Here is a 19,836-nt window from a genome sequence, read left to right on the forward strand (position 1 = left end):
GCAGATGAGCTGAAGGCCACTGTCAAAGAAACCTGGGCTTCCATACCACCTCAGCAGTGCCACAAACTGATCACCTCCATGCCACACCAAATTGAGGCAGTAATTAAAGCAAAAGGAGCCCCTACCAAGTATTGAGTACATATACAGTAAATGAACATACTTTCCAAAAGGCCAACAATTCACTAAAAATGTTTTTTTATTGGTCTTATGATGTATTCTAATTTGTTGAGATAGTGAATTGGTGGGTTTTTGTTAAATGTGAGCCAAAATCATCACAATTAAAAGAACCAAAGACTTAAACTACTTCAGTCTGTGTGCATTGAATTTATTTAATACACGAGTTTCACAATTTGAGTTGAATTACTGAAATAAATGAACTTTTCCACGACATTCTAATTTATTGAGATGCACCTGTATTCTCTACCAGTGTTTCACATTGCTGTTGGGTGACTTTATGCCACTCCTGGTGCAAAAATTCAAGCAGCTTGGGTTTGTTTGATGGCTTGTGGTATCCGTCTTCCTCTTGATCACTTTCCAGAGGTTTCCAATCAGGTTCAGATCTGGAGATTGGGCTGGCCACGACAGGGTCTTGAGCCGGTGGTCCTCCATCCACACCTTGATTGACCTGGCTGTGTGGCATGGAGCATTGTCCTGCTGGAAAAAACAATCCTCAGAGTTGGGGAACATTGTCTGAGCAGAAGGAAGCAAGTTTTCGTCCAGGATATCCTTGTACGTGGCTTGATTCATGTGTCTTTCACAAAGACGAATCTGCTCGATTCCAGCCTTGCTGAAGCACCCCCAGATCATCGCCGATCCTCCACCAAATCTCACAGTGGGTGCGAGACACTGTGGCTTGAAGACCTCTCCAGGTCTCCGTCTAACCATTAAACAACCAGGTGGCGGATCGGTGATGATCTGGGGGTGCTTCAGAACACCTGGACTGATATCTGGCAGGAAGAACCCCAACCGATCAAGTTCATGGTCCAAGCTGTGTATGATGTCCTACCTAGCCCAGCAAATCTCCACGTCTGTGGCAAGAGTGATTCTCCAGCATGTCCTCTGTGCCCCAGAAAAGGTTCACTCGAGCACGTCCTCAGCAGCTGCCCAACAGCCTTGGGGGAGGGCCGCTACCGCTGGCAACATGACCAGGTGCTGAAGACAGTTGAAGAGGCCATCTCCAAAGCCGTAGCTAACAACAAGCATGTCTGCGGCCAGAGGAACATCACCTTTGTCAGGGGTGGTGCACAGCCCCAGATCAGTAGCCAGTCTGCTCACCTCTGTGTCGGACTGGGTGCTGCTAGTCGACTTGTGGAGGCAGCTCAAGTTCCTGGACTACGTTATGGCAACTTCGTTGAGGCCAGACAGTGTGCTATCATCAGCCTCTTCAAAGCAGGTGCTCCTGATAGAGCTGACAGTTCCCTGGGAGGACCGTATGGAAGAGGCAGATGAGCGGAAATGGTTCAAGTACCAGGAGCTGGTGGATCAGTGCCGGAAGAGAGGCTGGAAAGCGAGATGTGAGCCCATTGAAGTGGGGTGTAGAGGCTTTGCTGGCCTCTCACTGTGCAAGGTCTACACTCTAATTGGCATCACTGGAGCTGCAAAAAGGAAAGCCACAAAGTCTACCATGGAGGCTGTGGAGAGGGCCTCCAGATGGCTTTGGATCAGTGAGTGATCACGGAGTGATCCGTGAGCCAATACTGCTGGGACACAAGCCAGGGTCTGATCAAGCCTGGCTGGGTCACCTGAGAGGGTGTATGATGTTGAAAGACCCAAAACACCCGATGACCCTTCATAAATTCACAGTATCCCACCTCTTCAGACAATACTACATGAATCAATGACAATTTGACAATAAATCATATTAAATTATTGATATGGCCAAGTGTGATCATTAAACAACAGATGGATGTCATTTAATTAAACACACACATAGCACATGATGTGCATAATGTGGTGTGTTTAGTGAAAGTCTTTTTAGTCTCTGGTTTAGAGTATTAGCAGCTGTGAACACTTACACAAACTCCTCCAGTGCTGTTCTAAGATCTCAGCTCACAAGTATTTCTGCATTTCCGTCAAATGCAAGTGTACTGAAAATAAGCACTCTGTGATTCAGCAGTAGAAGCCTAGTGCCAGAGGTAATCAGATTTTTTCATTAATGTTTTCATTTACAGTATACTGTGACACTCTTTTGTGCTGCATTTTATTTCATAAAACAAATTGCTATTTTATGTTGAAAATTAATTACTATATTTTACTTGATTAAAGCTGTATATATTCATTTGATTAAACACTGTTTTGATGATAACATTTAATTAAAACTTAAAACATGGAATACAGAAAAATACAAATGGAAAATGCAGAATTTGCAACTGCAGGACTGCAAGAATTTGCAACTGCAAGACAACTGCAGTTTTTTTAATCAAGTCCTTTTCTGTGCGATTTCAACAGTAATTTGAAGCTATTTATTTGTTGCCGAAGTATCGATTTAGTATTGGTACCGAGGTACCAGGGCTGGTATCACACTGATGCCAAAAACCCCTATGTGCTCATGCTTTCATTCTTTTTTTTTTTCTTTTGGAAAGATATTGAAAACATAATAGTGGGCTTTTGCTGTAGGAGCAAATGGAAGTGCAATAAATAAATCAATAAATTATTCAAATAAAATATCTGTGATCTCCCATTTACCATTATGGAAGTTTAGGTTGTTGCCTCTCTAGATCTAGAGGTTCATGATGAGGCAGATTTTCAACAGTAAAACATCAGGGAAGTTTAAAATTGTGATTTTCAGGCCAAGGAAAATAATGGAAATTAACACATCTGAAAAAGTCATAAAAAATTATAACATGAATTTTTTTTGTTATGCTTAGCTCTAAAAATGTTTTATTTGCAACAGTTTTCTCTTTTTGAGTGCAGTCTCTCTAAATTGAAGTTTAAAAATCCTAAGCAATCACAAACAAGGCAAAATCATTGAAAGGACCTGGAAATTCTGCCTCTACCCTACACTGTATTGTTGAGAATATCTGTTTACCATCCATTTGATGTAACACAACAGGTAAGAGCACTGCAAATATTTGCCCATGTTGTCACACCCCATTTTAACTCAGGAAAGTTCCCATCAAATGCTGCGTACCAAACAACAAAAGCACTCCAGTTTATAGAGAAACACAAAAGGTGGGAAATAATGAATTGTTCATATTAATACATGATCAGTTACAGTAAGTGCTTTTGCCTTACAATGGAAATAGGACCATGTTTAGTAAGCTGAAGTCTGTGACTGTGTTGGGGTGTGGCTAAGTGCCGGTTTGAAACAGCAAAAATGAAATTCATTACTTTCTTGACCTGAGAGCAAAACTCCACACATTGGGGCAACTATCACAGGACAATTTGCTACAGGCTCAAGAATGTTAGATCCGGCTGTACAACAGGGGAGCTCGGCTATGGGATTTTACACAGGGATATAAAGTGCTTGTATTACTACCCACATCAAGCTCTAAATTGCTCACAAAGTGGCAAGGGCCCTTTAAGGTCACACGGCGAGTTGGGGAAGTTTAATATGAGTTTAAATGCACGGATTAGGGCAGAGCATGTCTGATTTACCACATCAACCTCTTAAAACCGTGGAGGGATGTGGACCCCGTGGCTTTGGCGATGGTGGTACTGAAGAGGGAGGAGCTCGGGCCACAGGTGAACTTAAAAGCCAATCGCGGCACAACTTGCCTCACCACCTCTCACAGTCGCAAATCACGGACGTGGCCCGGTTGCAAATAGAATTCTCTGACATATTCTCACCCCTTCCTGGTCATATGAACCTCATAAAACACCATATCGAAACAACCTTGGGGTAGTGCTACGCAGTCATCCTTACTGATTACCCAAGCACAAAAAAAAAGTGGTTTGAGAAGAACTAAAGGCCATGCTAGATATGGGGGTTATAGAAGAATCTTACAGTGACTGGACCAGCCCAGTGGTGCTGGTTCCGAAGAGTGACGGCTCAGTGCGGTTCTGTGTGGATTATAGAAAGGTCAATGCAGTGTCTAAATTTGATCCGTACCCAATGCCTCGTATTGACGAACTGCTCGATCAGTTGGGTGTGGCTCGCTTTTATTCGCCACTGGATTTAACGAAGGGTTACTGGCAGATCCCCTTAACGCCAATGTCCCGTGAGAAAACGGCCTTCTCCACACCATTTGGCTTACACCAATTTGTGACCCTTCCATTCGGTTTGTTTGGGGCCCCGGCTATGTTTCAGCACCTTATGGACCGAGTCCTCAGACCGCACTCTGCGTACACCGCTGCCTATCTGGATGACATCATTATATACAGTAATGAGGTCGCTGTGACAGGTGGGACTTATGGCAATCCCCAAGAAGTGTGCAATTGGACTGGTGGAGGTACGGTATCTGGGGTTCCACTTGGGTCACGGGCAGGTGCGCCCCCAAATTGATAAGACCGCAGCAGTTGAGGCCTGCCCGAGACCTAAGACCAAATTGGAAGTGAGACAGTTCATGGGGCTGGCTGGCTATTGTAGGATGTTTGTGCCTAATTATTCGGACGTCACCAGCCTGCTGACTGATCTCACTAAAAAGGGATTCCCAGACCCAGTCCAGTGATCACAGCCATGCCAACAAGCTTTTATGCAAATGAAAGCTGCGCTTTGTGGTGGGCCGTTGTTACATGCTCCTGATTGTTCTCTTCTTTTTGTTGTACAGACTGAGGCATTGGACAGGGGGTTGGGAGCAGTGTTGTCCCAGGTGGTGGAGGGGGAGGAGCACCCGGTATTGTACATTAGCTGGACGTTTTTGGCGAGAGAGTCGAGGTACAGCACCGTGGAGAAGGAGTGTCTGACAATCAAGTGGGCAGTTCTCATCCTTCGTTACTACCTCTTGGGACGGGCTTTCACCCTCTGTTCAGACCACGCCCTGCTCCAGTGGCTCCACTGCATGAAGGATACCAATGCGCAGATCACCCACTGGTATCTGGCTCATCAGCCTTTTAAGTTCGAGGTGGTCCACAGCCCGGGGGCGCAGATGGCTGTTGCGGACTTTCTCTCCAGAAATGGGGGGGGAGGGGAGTACTGGGCAGGCCAGATGGCTCCCCGGCCTGAGTTGGGCAATGGGGGTATGTGGTGGTGGGGGCGTGGTTGAGTGCCGGTTTGTGAATGGAGAGCAAGATCAGGAGATGAGAACGGTAAGGATCATCACCTGGCAATGATTTGTGGAGTGGAGCCGGGCTTTTAAAGCGAGCCAGACGCCAGTCCTGGGAGAGAGCTGAGCTTACAGCGTGTTTGAAACAGAAACATTGAGTGTGCTAAATACTGAAAAGTATAAAAAATAAAAGTACCTTTTGAGTTGGATTTCGCCATCTCCCGCTTTCTCCTTGCCCCATCCTAAGAACTTTGTTACAGTGACAAATATGATATTGCTTTGGTAGGTCACTCAAAAAAGATGACTATTTCTGTCAGTGAAATTCTATACCTGCTCTGAAAATGGAGGCAGTTTGGTGTCAAATGCATGCCGTAACAGTGCAAGGTTAATGTGGTAGTTTTATGCTCGATTAATAACTGAAAATAGAGCACAGGGGCAGTGTTAGTTGCTTTTAAAAATACAAAGAGGATTGAATTACACAGGGGGCAGGAAGAGAGAGAATACAGTATCTGCACACTGAAATAACCCATCTTAACCTGTTGATGCTCATTGATCCCACCCATGGGTTTGACATTACTTTGCTTAAATGAGTTCACATTTACTATATCAGAATCAGAATCAGCTTTATTGCCAAGTATGCTTACGCATACAAGGAATTTGTCTTGGTGAGTGGCGCTTCCAGTGTACAACAATACAAAAAAAAAAAAAAAAAAATACAAAAACAGCAGCAAGACACAGATAATAATAAAAAAATACAAAATAGTTATACACATACGTACATACACACACACAGACACACACATACATACATACACACACACATACGTAGTGCAATCTAATACAAATCTGTTATCTGTTATGTACAGTGCAAATACAAATCTGTTATGTACAGTGGAATTTTTTTTTTTTTTTTTTTTTTTTTCAGAGAATGAAATGGCAGAAGAGGTTGGATGTGTTGGATAAATATAAAAAAGACTAAGCTGTGTATTGCACATAGTTATTGCTCAATGGGGCAATTTAAGTGTTCATGAGATGGATAGCCTGAGGGAAAATGTTCCTGTGCCTGACGGTTCTGGTGCTCAGAGCTCTGAAGCGTCGGCCAGAAGGCAACAGTTCAAAAAGGTAGTGGGCAGGGTGAGTGGTGTCCAGAGTGATTTTTCCAGCCTTTTTCCTCAATCTGGAAGTGTATAGTTCTTGAAGGGAGGGCAGGGGGCAACCAATAATCCTCTCAGCAGTCTGAAATGTCCTTTGTAGTCTTCTGATGTCTGATTTCGTAGCTGAACCAAACCAGACTGTTATTGAAGTGCAGAGGACAGACTCCATGACTGCTGAGTAGAACTATATCAACTCAATTGGTGAGGGAAGTACAACCTCTGCTGTATATAGTGTGCTGTTCAAAATTGTTCATAATGTTGACAAATTATACATCTTTATATTATGCTAACATTATTAACTATTTTTGACTAGACTATATAGTATATGTGAACTAATTTAAGCAAAGTGACATCAGTTCTGTCGGGGGGGTGGGGGAGGGGGGGGGCATGCATATCAACAGGTTAACCTCATTTATTCTTATGAAAGCTTTAATGATTATGGTAACGACTTTAGACAGATATAAAGATGTCCAGTCAGGTATTAGAGACAGCATGATGGCGGATGAGTTGAACTGCCTCTGATGCAAGGGCATAGCCAGGAAATTACTTTTTGGTGGGCCTCAGTAAAAATGGATGGTCCACCCCAGCCCTCCCTTGGCTGCACCACTGCTCTGAAGTATCAAATTTAAAGGAGTATGTTGACGATGCAATTCAACTGGTCTGTCCAAAACAATGATGGTTTGCATTACATAGTAAACTGTAAAAAATCATTTATTTTAAAGGAAGATAGTACAAGCACACTTTTGTAGGGCTTTACTGGTTGTTTAGATCAGTGTTACTATTAGAAATAATTAATAATTATTTCTTTAGTTATTAATTAATATTTAAATTAATTAATTGAATCTAACTCATTAAAACCTCATATGGGGCTCCAGTAAATGTAGTGCGCTACGTTTAGGAGCGGGTTTGGTCATTAGCAATAATTAATAATTATCAAAGATAATTATTAATTATTAAAATTAATAGAACATTGATGAGAATCAATGTTAGCTTTTTTAATCCTTTAAATCAACAATTATCAAAGATAATCATTAATTGTTAACATCGATGAAACATTAATTAAAATTAACACTAGCTTAATGATCCTTCAAATTGCCTGCTTTTGTCTTCTATCTGAATACATGAGGCCCAACACTTTTCAAACAAAACATTTAACTAAAAGAAGTTTGTTAGGCTTAAATGATATACTAAAAGTTTATAGAGAGTTCAATCATCAAAGATAATTATCAATTATCAAAAATCAATAGAATATTAATAAGGATTAATATTGCCGGGGCACCACCCTGGAATCAGGGACTAATAACCAGATAGTATAACAGTCTCAATATTAGATTGTTTTCTTAGGAAAATCGACATCCGAAGAATATCGATTTTCGGAAAAAAAAAAATGAATCAAGTCTTGAATCCGAGCACTGACATCCCGTCGCATGACACAGGTGTATGCAAAACAAACCAAAACACTTCTCTTTGAAATATAACAAAGTTTATTTATGCAGTAATATCAATTAATAATTAATACAGTGCAGTCAATAAACTTCCGACTTACAACTACAAACTAAACAGTGATATGATTAGATATGGAAACCAAAATAATCCTATAACACATGAGGGTGTGTATGTGTGAGAGAGAGTGTGTGTGTGTGTGTGTGTAAGGAGGGACGCGCATAAAATGGCAGACGTGACTCTCGTGGAGAGTATGTCACGCGAGACTTCCGGCCAAAGGATATGGCCGCGAATATGGGCGGAGAGAAACCAGTCAATGGCGTCTACCAGTTTACCTTGTGTATCCACTTGTATGATAGCTTAGGGACAAAGCTGAGCTTTATCACGAAGCTATCTACTAGCCAAAAATGTGTGCGAGAATGTTTGTGAGGGGTCACGCGCATGTGTGTGTGTGGTTAGTACGAAAGAGAGAGAGAGAGAATTAAGTGACGGCCCCAAAGCCAGTTTAGCGATCGTGGGAGAGAAAGCAGCTGTTAGTTTATCACTCAGAGACGCAGTGGACGGCTCGTAAACCATCCCGTGGTCTTTGGTTCTTTAATGGATAAACCCAGTGTGCCAGTCTCACCCGCGATGGCGGAAATGCACAACAGTCCAATGTGGTTGGACTACAATACAGCAGATCTCATTCGTGATAATTAATACCTTGAGTATTAGCCGCAATGAGCAGACTCGGTGGTCCGTAAAATGTACAAGCAATAACCTTGATACACAAGAATAACACACTATAATATTCTATCTCTGCCAAGACGTAAACCTCTTACTTGAATCGCATGAGGATGCAGAATGTGTGTTCATCCGTCTTTTAACTCTGACTCGGTTCCTCGAGGCTCGGGTGATGACGGGAGGCCATTTCCTCGCTCTGTCGGCGGGCGGTACGGCTGCTGATTCTCGGCGGGCTGGTGGAGAAATCAGCGACGTCGACTTGATTGAAGATGGAAGATAAATCTTTTCTCTCTTCACTTCTGCAGGCAAACGGATGAAGATGCGGATTGCTCAGCGGTCTCCTTCGGATCCGTTAGAGTGTTCAGTGGAACACAGAGTAATCTCAACTCGTCCAGCGAGATGGAGATTGTATGGCCACAGTTTCAAGTCGTACGTTACTGCCTTGTGCCATGAGGATACACCTGAGAGCAGTGATGAGTTGCTGGAAGCAAATCCCGGAAACATCTCAGAGTTATTTCTACTCCCGATGACGTCATGGTTGAGGACCGTTCTGTTGTATGCCTCATCCAATAGGAGTAGAGATTTCGATCCTTTAGTGAGCAAAGCTTCATGGGATTTGTAGTCTGTTTTGGACTCCCTTTGTTTGATTTTGGTGCGGTTTTTATCAGTAAGATTTATGATTGTGGACTTCAGTCAAGTTTTGCGACTGTTAGGCCTGCCTTTGTCTTCTATCTGAATACATGAGGCCCAACACTTTTCAAACAAAACATTTAAGTAAAAGAAGTTTGTTAGGCTTAAATGATATACTAAAAGTTTATAGAGAGTTACTTAGTGTAACTTTTTCAACACAAAATGGCCAGTGGTATTTCTACAAATTTCCTGATAGAAATACTACTGCTTGCAAGACAGAACAAGTTTAAGTTTAGATTTTATGCTTTTTGTGTAAATTAAAAGCTGCATCAGATCCCCATTTGCCATTGTAATGACACTCAACACACATCTTGTTTTGTGTCAGTTACACACACGAAGCAACACATACAGTAATTTTAAAAATAAATATGGCTAAATGGTAACATAAAAGCAAAAAAGACAAGACCAATCACCATTTAGAATATAAATAAATGGAAGAAGGAAGATCAGTCGGAATTCCATATGCAAATATTGTGATGACATCATTGTTGTTGGTTCCTTTTTGAATGCTGAGACTATCAATGCCAATGGATTGCAACACTTTTTCAGCCATCTTGGTTCGAGAAGTAATTTTACCAATCATTATATCCATAGGGATTTCATAAAACCCTAAGAGATGAAACAAACCAACCAGCTCCGAGTTGAATCACAACATTACAAAGTTTGATTCGAAGCAAAAACGTACTTGAAAATCAGGCAAAAAGACAAAGTTACAAGACTGTGTTCTTACCATGTTTCATGAAGGAATGAACTACAATGGCATGAAAACTGGGAATGATGCAATCAAGGGCCAGCAAACTCAGAGGCCAGAAGTCACACCGAAAATTCCTTAAAGTCATAAATTAAAGACTCTTCTCTGCTGGTGCCAAGGAGTCTAGCTAAAACCCGCATCTGGCTAACCTTAACCATCTTGAGAACAAAGGCTATGTTCACACTGCAAGCCTTAATGCTCAATTCCGATTTATTGATCAGATCCGATTTTTTGGGGGGCTGTTCACATTATTTTTTAAATGTGGCCAATATCAGATTCCAGTGTGAACTGGTCGCGGTCCTGAACTGACCCGCATGCGCAAAAGAACAATAACAAAGATGCCACACGCAGCACACTGTCATATCGAAGGAAACATGGAGGTCAGTGAAATCAGCGTTTACGCGTTTTTTTTATAAGGTCATGTTCTGCGGAATCCAGCGAATACGTGAGCAGGTAATACGGAGGATGATGAGGAGAAAGAGAACAAAATGTTTAATTATGGCTTTTTGTGGAGCAATGGCTGCTAGTTCTATACAGAGGTGTGTGTAGATGTGGAGTCGGAGCCAGAAGTGGTGGCATCGTGATGTGAATGGCTTCACTGAAACCGAATTCATCCAAAATTTCAGGATGCCAAGAGCTACTTTTATTTACATCTGTGAGCGCCTCTCCACAACACTCTCGTGGCAAAACACTCAGCTCAGACAACCCATCTCCCTGAGAAAGAGCGTAGGAGTTGGGTTGTATTAGCTGGCAACAGGGGTGGGTTACTGCACGTTGTCTAACTTGTTTGGCATTGCAAAGTCCCTCGTTTGCCACGATTTTTGCATGGCCGTGAGCCATGTCCTCATGCCTGACTACATTAAGCTACCTCAAGGAGATAACCTCCGGGAGGTCCTACAAGGCTTCCGAACAAGGTGGGTTTCCCACAGTGTGCTGGAGCAATCAGCGGGAGTCATATTCCCGTCATTGCCCCTGAAGACAATCACACTGACTACTTAAACTGCAAAGGATGGCATTCGGTTCTTCTGCAGGGGCTTGTAGATCATCAGTTCTGGTAAGCCTATTATGAAATAAACTCACTTCTATACCTTTTCTTTAGCCTACTAGTGCTACCCATCATTATTTGAGTAATAAGTGTGATCTAGAGTGACGTACATGAATTCCGATTTGACTGTTCAGACTGAGGTCGCATTGCAAAAAATCAGACCTGTATCTGATTTAGGACCACATATGGAAGTGGCACAGATCAGATTTGAAAATGTCAGATTCAATACGCTTTGGGCCATTCACACTGTCATCCAAGTAACAGACCTGTGTCACATGTGAGAGAAAAAATCAGATTTGGGCCACATTCAGCTGCAGTTTGAAAGTAGCCAAAGAGAGTTCTGTGGTTGCACCATGATTCCTTCTTGTCCAGAACAGCACATACCAGAAAACCCTCATGTAATAATCATTCACATGACTTAAAGGCCATCTTCTGAAGAAACCCCCATGGAGAGCTAAGACTCTCTTTTATCCTTTAATTTAACCAATTTGACACACTTAATGTGAGACATTTCCTGTGTCATATGCTAAAACTCTGTACGAGACGAGAGAGCTTGAAAACTGTCTTATTGTCTTTGGAAGGATCCCTAGTGATTGTTATCACTAAACACCTGTGTCTTATTTCAGTGAAGATGGAGACAGGCTTTAAAAGGCCACCGAAGTGACAGATGGGGAGAGAGAATCAGGGACAAAGAGACCTGAAATGTGAAGCTAAAGTGTATATTCTGTTGTGAAGTTAAAGTGTATATTCTGTTGTGAAGCTGAAAAGCCAATGCTCTCTTGTGAAGCTGAAAAGCCAAAGACTGTGTTTGTTAGACTGAAAAACCATTAAAACTTGACTTACCTTGACTGCCACCCTGCTTCCCACTCCCTTCCTTATTCCTGGAACCTTTTACAGTAGGACATCTCATCTTAAATCCAGGTACTTTGACACAATCGCAATACCAAGTTTTCTTGGGTTTTAGCAATGCATATACATATATTATGAGCTATAACACTATCGAAAGACTCCATTTGTCTCATAATTCTACACTTCTGAATGCACATAACCTAATTTTAATATGCTAAGTTCCTCACATGATGCCTGTCTATGGTTAGAATCATAGAATGCATTATGCAGACCTTGTGCATACATGATGCTCAATTATACAATGTATAATAATGTATATTCAAATGTTAATGTGTAATGCAGTAACCATAAAGGGAAAATATGTCATGTTTCATATGTAAATGCTTGCCCATTTATGTAGAGAATGTTGATATTAACAGATGTCATGTCTCTTACACCGATTTCATTATATAAATGAAAAGTAGTAGTATTTACTTTTTCGAGCGGGAAATGGGAGTCTTCACAGACAAAGACTCATCAATCACCTTCATAATGAGGGACAGAGATATGATCACATGGTATCAGAAAAGACACTGCTGATTGTCTCAAGACACCTTTGAGGTACAGCCAACCTCAACAGTACAAAGCCTCCCCACCTCGGACAAACCCTCTTTCTTCTTCTGCTGCTTCTTCAGCACTCTTCATCCTCCATGCTCTTGCCCTCATGGCTCTTAGCCTTCTCCAGTGCCCCTCTGTCTTTGCATGATGTAGAGTCCAGGAAAGCTTGGAACGCAAAGTTCCGAGGAAGCTTTTCTCTCTTTCTGCTCTTCGACTCACGCACGTGATGGGAGTAGCGAGTCTTCCTTGCGGAAGGCCTCGCTTCAAATCTGCCTCATCATCCCAGCAACAAACTATCCACGATCTTAACAGAGGCCCAAAACATCGACGGAACAACCAGAACTTTCTACAAAGAGCCAAAGAACCAAAGCAATGCAAGGAAACGCAAGTACATTTCCAGACTTTTGCTGAAAGTGCTGGTGTCTCTTTAATATAATTTGAGTTACCCGATTGCAAATCGAGTTAGACTAAAATAAGTATCGAATGGTTGTCAAGGCATTGTCTATAGACTTTATGAAGTTCAGTTTTCTCTGTACTGATCATTTCCATTCACCTTCTGTTACAACTCACTTACCAACATGTTGTCATGTTTATGTATGTATGTTTGTTTATGTAAGTTAGTTTTATGTTAGATTAGCAATAAAGCCGTGTTTGTATTCAAAGCTAATTTTGACTGTGGTATATTTTGATTAATAATCTCGTCACATGATTTTTCAAAGATCTGCACTCTGAAGCTCGAACCATATCTAAACATACTTGTGATATTATTTTCAATAAGCTATGAGAATAGTATTACTCCAATAAGTGAATTAATCAGATTTCCCTTATTAAAGCTAATTCCTTACATAGAAATTGTGAGTGGATACAACAGGTCGTTGTATTACATTTTAATGATAGAGAATTTATTCAGATTTCTAATATGATCATTTGTCATTTATCCTACATACACTATATTGCCAAAAGTATTCGCTCATCTGCCTTTAGATGCATATGAACTTAAGTGACATCCCATTCTTAATCCATAGGGTTTAATATGACGTCGGCCCACCCTTTGCAGCTATAACAGCTTCAACGCTTCTGGGAAGGCTTTCCACAAGGTTTAGGAGTGTGTTTATGGGAATTTTTGACCATTCTTCCAGAAGCGCATTTGTGAGGTCAGACACTGATGTTGGACGAGAAGGCCTGGCTCGCAGTCTTCGCTCTAATTCATCCCAAAGGTGCTCTATCGGGTTGAGGTCAGGACTCTGTGCAGGCCAGTCAAGTTCTTCCACACCAAACTCGCTCATCCATGTCTTTATGGACCTTGCTTTGTGCACTGGTGTGCAGTCATGTTGGAACAGGAAGGGGCCATCCCCAAACTGTTCCCACAAAGTTGGGAGCATGGAATTGTCCAAAATCTCTTGGTATGCTGAAGCATTCAGAGTTCCTTTCACTGGACCTAAGGGGCCAAGCCCAGCTCCTGAAAAACAACCCCACACCATAATCCCTCCTCCACCAAACTTCACAGTTGGAACAATGCAGTCAGACAAGTACCGTTCTCCTGGCAACCGCCAAACCCAGACTCATCCATCAGATTGCCAGATGGAGAAGTGTGATTCGTCACTCCAGAGAACACGTCTCCACTGCTCTAGAGTCCAGTGGCAGCGTGCTTTACACCACTGTATCCGACGCTTTGCATTGCACTTGGTGATGTATGGCTTGGATGCAGCTGCTCGGCCATGGAAACCCATTCCATGAAGCTCTCTACGCACTGTTCTTGAGCTAATCTGAAGGCCACATGAACTTTGGAGGTCTGTAGCGATTGACTCTGCAGAAAGTTGGCAACCTCTGCGCACTATGCGCCTCAGCATCCGCTGACCCCGCTCTGTCATTTTACGTGGCCTACCACTTCGTGGCTGAGTTGCTGTCATTCCCAATCGCTTCCACTTTGTTATAATACCACTGACAGTTGACTGTGGAATATTTAGTAGCGAGGAAATTTCATGACTGGACTTGTTGCACAGGTGGCATCCTATCACAGTACCACGCTGGAATTCACTTAGCTCCTGAGAGTGGCCCATTCTTTCACAAATGTTTGTAGAAGCAGTCTGCATGCCTAGGTACTTCATTTTATACACCTGTGGCAATGGAAGTGATTGGAACACCTGAATTCAATTATTTGGATGGGTGAGCGAATACTTTTGGCAATATAGTGTATTATGGTGGAGGTACATGGGCACTTTAATCCATACTGTGTGCATTTATACTACCAAAATTCCTACATGGTACTCGGACTACTTATTTTCATGTCTGTAATTGGCGTAACATGGCGTAATTGTTAAGATAATATGTCCATAACCCCTAATCATTGCAAGCTTAAGTTATTCTGTCGTTCATTCATTCACTCAATAAGGAATGTTCTTGTGCAGTTGGCAAGGTGTTCTAGAAAAGTGAGTGCAGCTACCGGTGTCTGCCTATGTAGTCTATTCAAAAACACATCATTAGTTATTCATTTTCATTATCAACAATAAATCCATTCATTGACCGCATTTACTGTAAATCCACACCATTCTTCAACCAGTGTCCATATTCTTGCTAAACCTTAATTTCAAAAAGAGGTTTACATGCTCTTTTACATATAATGAAACTTGCATAGTCTACATGGAAATCATGTTCTGTATTCTACATGCGCACTCTTTTCCTGCTATTCTCTTGCCATTACGCTGCATTATAGTCTCGTGTCCTCAACAACAGGATGCAGACAAGAGGCTGAGAGATGAATTGATAAAAAATATAGGCGAGTTTTAAATATTAGACTGTTGTTGTGCTTTGTAACCATCTGAATATTGATTTAGCCATATTTAACTATAATCTCTCCTCCTCGCTCCAAAAATGTGCTTGACATATTTCATACCTACAGTATACAGTATTGCACCTGCCTCTTAATTTGTAGGTCGCAAATTTAATTTCAAATGTAAATGTGCAGACAGGGCTATAAATAAATATTCTGTTAAAGAGGATATCCAAAAATAAAACATTTATATCATACTTATTCTAAATAAGACCACTTCTGACTTATATCGGAATATTTTTGTACATAATATTTTTCGCTCATTTATTAACAAATTCAGTCAGTCACTGACCATTTGCATCACAAAAAAAAAAAAAAAAAAAAAGAGGTCTGCGCGCACTGGCACACTGACGCGTAAACACAAAAAGCGGTTGTACGCACGCTTGTCAGTTAATTTACGCAAAATAACTTTTTCATGTCCGTTTCTGACTTTATAAATCTTAATTTGTTCCTCACTTTTGACTTAGGATCAAATCCATGTAATTTAGAATCAAAACTGATCATACAGCATGATTGTTTTATTAATGTGGCCCCAGGTCCAGTATTTCACGAACATCCACAGGAGCTGAGATGGAGGGAGATATTTGATGAGCATGAAGAGGGGGAATGTGGTATATTAACAGAAGCCACATGGTCACTGCTAGAGATCCTACCCGTCTTCTTTATGGTCAGTAAAAACCTATGCATTGCACAAAATATTTCTTATTACCGTTCTTGCTCGTGTGACATCTCTGACTCACTTGTTGCAGCAGCCGCTCCTTGAGTGTGACATTGCTTTTGGCCAGTGACAAAAAAAGAAAAATACTACAAATTTCTGGTGCTTTTTTTGGTTGGTTGGGGCGGTCTACAGCCCACCCTCAATGTTTGCAACACACAGCCCGCCCCCAAATTGCTTTTAACCAATACACAAATCGTAAAAAAAAAAAACAAAAAAAAAACATTATTTCATACTGTGTTTGCCAAATGTTTGATTGGGTGGGCAATCAGCCCACCCCTGCCCATGCCTACATCAAGCCCTGATGTGTAAGTAGTTTGAGAGTGTAAGGAGAGCAACCTGACTGCATCATTCACAGAGCATCACAGGAGTGGGCGGTCGCTGCAGAGCTCTTTTGGCGTGCTTTTTTTTTGCATCGACTCTCTGATTGGTGAATCGTTTCTCTTCAGGATTATGGGTCATGTAGTGTAATGTATGTGTAACTAAACATGTGTTCAGGAGAACAGTCAGAAGGAGACGGAGGAAAGCTGGGTGATGTATGCGGAGCTGCAGAAGTTGTTGGAGCAGTCGCAGGCGGAGCTGCTGGAGCTCATTGCAGCGCAACAGAAACAGGCGGAGCAGCATGCCAGAGAACTCGCCAGCAACCTGGAGCAAGAGCTCAACACACTGAGGAAGAGAAGCAGTGAGCTTGACACACTGGCTCAGACACAGGACAAAGTGCTGCTCTTACAGGTCACTATACTCATATACAACGCATATACAGGTCTGAGTGTGCAGTGCATACAAACCAATACTCTTTTGGGTCACATAAGATGAATAGATAGCAAATAATTCACCCAAAAATAAACATTCTGTCATAATTTTCTCTCAATTACTTCCTTAGAATGTTTTTAATATCATTTTAATTTAAATAATAATTTGTTTTTCATTAATAACAAACCTGAAACCCAAATTTACACTTGAAAAACTGACCCAAACTCAGGGTTGTGTTGGGGAGAAGTACGCCTGTCAAGCTCCAAAAAAAAAAAAAAAAAGAATCCACCATAACAGTAGTCCATTCGACTTGCGTGCTATGTTCCAAGTCTTCTCAAGCTATATGATAAATCCGCCATAAGCTCTGAAATCCTATTCAGGTTTGCATTCAGTTTCAATAATGCTGTGCCAGGTTTGACATAATTGATTCCAAACGTAATTTGTTCTTGTGTGTGTCGCAACTAAATGTGGTGGGCAAGTTTACTTATCAGTTGAAGAATATATTTCAAGGTCTACAGTGTGTTTGTGTGTGTGTGTGTGTGTGTGTGTGTGTATGTGTGTGTTCAGATCAATGGGTCATATGTGCATTTGTGTGTATCTCGGCTAAATTAACTTTGAATTAATATGAAAAATATTTCATCTCTTGAAGTTCCTTCCGACTCTTTCTCCTGTGCTGGAGCCGTCTGATTGGTCAGCAGTGTCTGTGAACACAGATCTATATGTCAGCACCATCAGGAAGTCTGTTTGCTCTCTGATGGACAAATTCCAACACGAAGTCAAGCGGCTTTATGAGAAAGATAAATAATTATCAAACCCAAGTCAAACCCTTTCCAGCACTGTCAAATTAAAAGCTGTCCTAAATCATCATACCAGCATATTTCATAGAAGCAGCTGTACAAACATTTCACATTTTTACACTTACTTTGTTTACATGATGTTTGTGATCATTTAAAATGTTTTTTTTTTTTTTCCTTGCAGAACTCAGAAAGATGCAGAACTATTCCAGTAAGTGCTATTTCTATTGAACAGAATCTAGAGATCATTTGATTACTTTAATTATAGGGATGGAATTATCAAACCTTGAGTGATGTATGCTTTATCTAATTGATAAGTAGATCGATATGAGAGGCAAAAGTGTTCATCATACTTGATGTCCACATTCTCTTAAGACTTTAGTATAGCCGCCGTGTCCACACAAGTGAAGAAGTGTGCATGTTTTCATAATGCTCACTAGAGGGCATGCTTGAGCTCACTAACACTGCATTATTCACATGTTTTATGAAAGTGGCAGCACTATTTAGTAGGTGCGTAAAGTGCCCGATTAATTGCATGCCATTTCACATCTACTTTACTCAAGCTATTGGTTATAATTAAGAGGTATTTGAAATTATGCAAATGTAATTGGCCTAAGGTCATTTCACTTTATGAAGAGTCTTGGATGTAGCTAATGCATCTGAATTATAACTATTGTTGAAGACTCCAATATAAGTCTGTGTCAGTGTGAACTACACTACCCATCATTTTGAAGAGAGATCCACCAATCAGGGGTGTGTTTCCCAAAAGTATTGTTAGCCAACTATGGCCACAAGTTCCAATGTTACCAAAATAGATCAACGATTTGGTGCTTCCTGAAACCGTAGTTCCAACGAACATTCGCAAACAGCGTTGCACAGTTGTGTGGTTGGAACTACAGCTCTTTACCTGTGATAAGAAGCATAGTTCCTTGTTAGTTTGCTGTGTGGACATAATTTCACTTCACTGAGGCTTCTGTCTTTCATTCCATATATATCTTTCATTCTGTCAACACTTTGATCACATTTACATGCATTTAAGTGCAGTTCTGAAATGTCATGTAAACACAAATGCAGCCATTTAAGGGATTAAAGGCTGTTAAGAGAAAGTGCTTTCTCACACAAGTTTTCTCTCAGAGAACACAGATTTTATGTTTTTATGTTAACACAAAAGTGGTGTTTATATGTTTTTGAAGAGTACGCATGTGCGTATGTGCTCAAGTACATCAGCGGATCACCGAAGTCTGATGTAGAGGGAAACGGCACTATTGCAGCATATGTATTGTATCTGTTGCATTACACAGTGCATGCACCTTTCCTGTCTTCAGCAGCTTTTTCGCATTAAATGGCTGTCTGGTGTACATGTAAATGAGCATATATAATTTAATATTCGCTGAAGTTATTACTCCACCCCTTGTGTAACGTCATTAACGACAGCTCTATGTTGTTGAACCAACAAGTTCGAATGATTGATTTTCAACATAGTTATTAGGGTTTCAGGAAACAGTCATGACTAGCTAGTCAATTTCTCCAATGATGCACAGTACTTCGGTGTTTAAGCAGTGTTACATCGTTGTACGGGAACACACCCCAGAGTAGGTGCTGGTAGCATGGAAATGCAAAATAGGCCACAAGAGCACAAGTGTAAAGTGCTTCCTCTCTTTTCTTTAGGTGAAGTGATCTTGGATCCTGTGACAGCGCAGCGTGATCTGTGTCTTTCTGAGGATGGACGGCAGGTGCGCTATGAGTTGCAGCACAAGAGCTCAACGAATTCAGACACACCACGGCACTTCAGCCCTGCGCTGTTCGTCTTGGCTCGTGAGGGCCTCTCCTCCGGCAGACACTATTGGGAAGTGGAGGTGGGACACAAGTCTGCCTGGACCCTGGGAGTGGCCCGAGGCTCAGTTCAATGCAAAGGAGAGGTGCGTCTTAGTCCAGAGGGTGGTTTCTGGTGTTTGTGGCTGAAGAACGGAGACGTGAAAGCCCTTACCGACAACAGGTTTCCTCTGCATCTTGCAGCAATGCCTCAGAAGGTGGGTATCCACCTGGACTATGAAGCTGGCCAGGTGTCCTTCTATGATGTGAAGGGGCACTCTCATCTCTACACCTTTACTGATGCTTTTACTGAGAGTATCTACCCCATCTTCAGCCCCTGCGTCAACCAGGACACGAAGAACCCTGGAGCTCTGATCATCACCGCTGTCAAACACAGCTGAGACTGAAAAAACACTCATCGATCTTTCCTCTGGGTTTCTGGGGTGTCTCTATTGTTTTCTGGATCATTGGAAGATTGTTGCATTACAAAAACTTTAGTTACAAGACTTTCCCTAATGGATTCTGGACAAATTTAA

At 41.6% G+C, this 19,836-nt stretch overlaps 1 pseudogene; it reads left to right on the plus strand.

Annotated features, from left to right (window-relative positions):
• LOC127441858 (E3 ubiquitin-protein ligase TRIM39-like) overlaps positions 1-19,701 on the plus strand; it is a 31,199-nt pseudogene extending 11,498 nt beyond the window's left edge.
• Positions 19,702-19,836: the final 135 nt, after the last annotated feature.

The sequence above is a fragment of the Myxocyprinus asiaticus genome, chromosome 1 (assembly GCF_019703515.2).
Source record: "Myxocyprinus asiaticus isolate MX2 ecotype Aquarium Trade chromosome 1, UBuf_Myxa_2, whole genome shotgun sequence".
NCBI classification, from domain to species: domain Eukaryota; kingdom Metazoa; phylum Chordata; class Actinopteri; order Cypriniformes; family Catostomidae; genus Myxocyprinus; species Myxocyprinus asiaticus.